Genomic DNA, 275 nt, shown 5'->3' with positions numbered 1-275 from the left:
TGTGTGCACTTGTATCATCATACAATACAGGATTGGACAATGACATGTATTGTCATTTTGTATTTACAAAATTGTTGTTTACAAAATTTGTCATACATTTTTAGTAGAAATCCTTGCATGCTATTAAATGGATAAATGTACATATTATACAGACAATAACACAAATCAGTGACAAACTGAGGTTATGATAATTATCATTTGGACTTGTTGTAGATATTTAGTTTGTTTGTTTTGTCTTAAGTATTGTATGTGTTGCCTACACTGTACAGTACCAG

The sequence above is a fragment of the Anoplopoma fimbria genome, chromosome 24, assembly GCF_027596085.1.
Source record: "Anoplopoma fimbria isolate UVic2021 breed Golden Eagle Sablefish chromosome 24, Afim_UVic_2022, whole genome shotgun sequence".
Taxonomy (NCBI): Eukaryota; Metazoa; Chordata; class Actinopteri; order Perciformes; family Anoplopomatidae; genus Anoplopoma; species Anoplopoma fimbria.
The sequence above is the reverse complement of the archived record's forward strand: the minus strand, read 5'-3'. Positions refer to the sequence as shown.